Genomic DNA, 3,067 nt, shown 5'->3' with positions numbered 1-3,067 from the left:
AACAGATTACAGTTATAAAAATCAATTTATAATCTTAGCAAACTGTTTTACAATCACCTAAACATAACTTGAAAATATAATAGTCAAAAAGAAGTCAAAAATATGATAGATTGATAGTAAAGATTTACAGCAACGTTTGTTAAAAGTAAAGTCGATATTGTCAGTGATTGTTTTATCAGGAAGACTAAAGACCAAAACCACATATATGGGTCAATGTGTAAGTCAGGGACCACTGCATTCTGAAATGTTAATGTCACAAATGAGGCTGAGAAGAAACGCCACCTGGGGCTATAAATATACCAGCTTTTTTTATTGAACCTTTCTTCGAACTAGGTATTTTTCAAAATTATGTGTAAGACTATTTAACTCCACTGTTCCATATTTTGAAAGAAATGTCGTATTTACCCATAATGACTAATGCTACCCACCAGACTGGTCACCTGTTCTACCATTGAAGGACACTTATGTTGACATTTTTGCACAATGTACAAGATTACAGTAATTCTTCTCTTTAGCAGAACAAGTATGATCTCCTAAAGAATGACAAAGGAACAAAGACAACTAGTAGGATATGAGTTAATGGCTTTCTTAACGACATGTTATATGAAACCTGCAAATATACAAAAGAAATGTTACGACAGCGGAAGTCATGTGACGCTAGTAACACGTCATGAGCTTCTAGAAAATTCATGTCCCTTCGTGAAGCCTCGAGTGTTTACTAGATGTGCGGTATTCTTGTCTATAAGACCGCCAAGAAGTGACGGCAACAATGGAATTAAATTGCAGACAGAGATAGAGACGACAATTGAGTCAAGCGCGTGAATCGTTCGTTCGTTGTGAATTATAGAGTTTGTTTAAGTTATAGCGTGACTGTGGAAATTAAGTGTATTGCAAAGTTGTATTGAGAGAGAATAAACTAGTTTTATTTAAGAAAGGACTTGTATCGCTAAAGTTTCTTTGGAAAGCATTTTTACGGAAAATTAACAAACGACTAGAGACGTAACAGAAATGATAAATTCTGAATAAATGCTATAATAATACAAAAAAAGATGAAAACATGTGGTATACTTGTATACCACAAATATTATTGGGTATGAGTGAACATGAGGTTCTTAAAAATGTTGCTTGGCCTAGGTACAGTTTTATGACTCCACTTTTAAAGCATTTGTAGAGCAGATCATTATTGTAATCAAACAGTTGTGATCCTTTTAAACCTATACATGTAGTTGCATTTTTAGCAATTGGAATTTACCTGACTTTACATTTGACATTTACTTTACTTTCGTGATTTAAGCTCGAAAGTACTCAAGCATTTTGGCTTTCTCTTTCTTCAGTCAGCCAGTGGTTATCATGCATGGTTGCCAAGTTCCCGATAAAACATTTTTAAGCTGCATAATGGACCACCCAAAACTTCTTCCACAGAAAAGAGCAGACAATGTCACTGATCCTTAGGTTCCTGGACCTGGCATCGCATATACTGTGACAGAGCCTATGAATGAAGGTGTATTGTTGGCTAACACATCAAACATGGGAGAGCTCGCCATGTTTCTTATCAGGCAAGTTCTGAAGTCTCTAGGGGCTAAGCAGTCCTCATCTGCAGCGGTAGGTCCTCCAGAGTTCAAGCCTCCACTAGACGTAATATTCACAGAGGGAACAGTGTCAACGCCAACCTCATTGATTCTACAAGTGATTCAATTGCTGACAACAACACTCCTGTTGATGCCATTGAAAGCTGAGCCAGTGTCATCAAGAAAGAATTCTGACCCTCTTGTGAGATATCCAATTCGAGGGTGTAACATTTTGAATCATTACCATTGACAGGTGGGCTCACATTTTTGTTGGTTGCATTATATCCTGAAACTCCCCCAAAAATAACTTTTCAGAGCTTCGATCCTTTCGAGGGTCAACTAGTCCCATGAGGATTCTGTCATTTTATTTGTAACTCTGCATTATGCTATATATATCTCAGTATTTGCTTTTCCTTTTCCATATGTATCTACAATTTTCTCAAATTAAATCTTGTCAGCCAGTGTAATATATATATATATTTAATACGACTGACAATGTTTGCATTTGTTTATTGCTTGGACATGCATTATTTCTAATGTGTGTCTGTTTTTTGATTATTTATGATGTATTTCTATGTCCAAAACGTTCATTTTTTGCGTTGTGTTTGAATCTTAGTGTACAATGATTTTTTGTTTGTCAAGGGATTATGTTTCATTTCGATTTTGTTGTATGTTTTATTGCTTTATAGAAAGTGTTATTATGTGTTGTATAGAAACACTAAAATGTGTATTATCACCATGAAAGGATATTTCATTTTATAATGTTACTATATCTTTGACAACGGCTGTTTGTTTTTTCTTCTTCTTTGTATGATATAACCATTGTAATTATTAACATTGTTATCCGTGGTAGCGCTAGTTGTTATGGGTAATTCTGACGTTAGATTGAAACATTGATGCATAGGATCGTAAGTTGGTTGACTTATGGGAAGAAACCAATTGCTCAATCCACAAATCCAGTGAAACGTGACTTACAGCATCCAGAAATCAGGTACAAGCACTGTGTTTTTGTCCTCTACTTTATAAAAATTGATTTCATTTTATATTACACATTATGCCCAGTCTGTTTATTCCTTTACTTTAAAATAAGTTAGTTTTAATTCAATTCAGAAATATCTCATAATATATTCTACCGACCCTTCCGTTAAAAAGCAGAGGAAATCATTTTATCTATAAAGTTGAAAATACCACAATTGTAGCGTTAATGGTATTTTTTAATGTAAATAAATATTATTTTTGTGCATCTTCGTGATTTGATTCTTTCTTTCTGACGAACTCAGTTAGAACTATGAAAGATAAACAGTCACACACTCAATAGCATGGCATCTTTCGAATTTCCAGTTAGCGAACCCAAATTGATTAACTGAATACTCTGGGGGATATCCGCGAAGTGGAATGTACCATAAATTAATAATTAATTAACATATCATTTCATCTCTTCTTTTACGCTCGAATATTTTTTACGTTAATATATATAAATCCTATTCATAGGAATATAT

This window comes from Limulus polyphemus, unplaced genomic scaffold, assembly GCF_000517525.1.
Source record: "Limulus polyphemus unplaced genomic scaffold, Limulus_polyphemus-2.1.2 Scaffold1917, whole genome shotgun sequence".
Taxonomy (NCBI): domain Eukaryota; kingdom Metazoa; phylum Arthropoda; class Merostomata; order Xiphosura; family Limulidae; genus Limulus; species Limulus polyphemus.
This window is presented reverse-complemented; position numbering follows the sequence as displayed.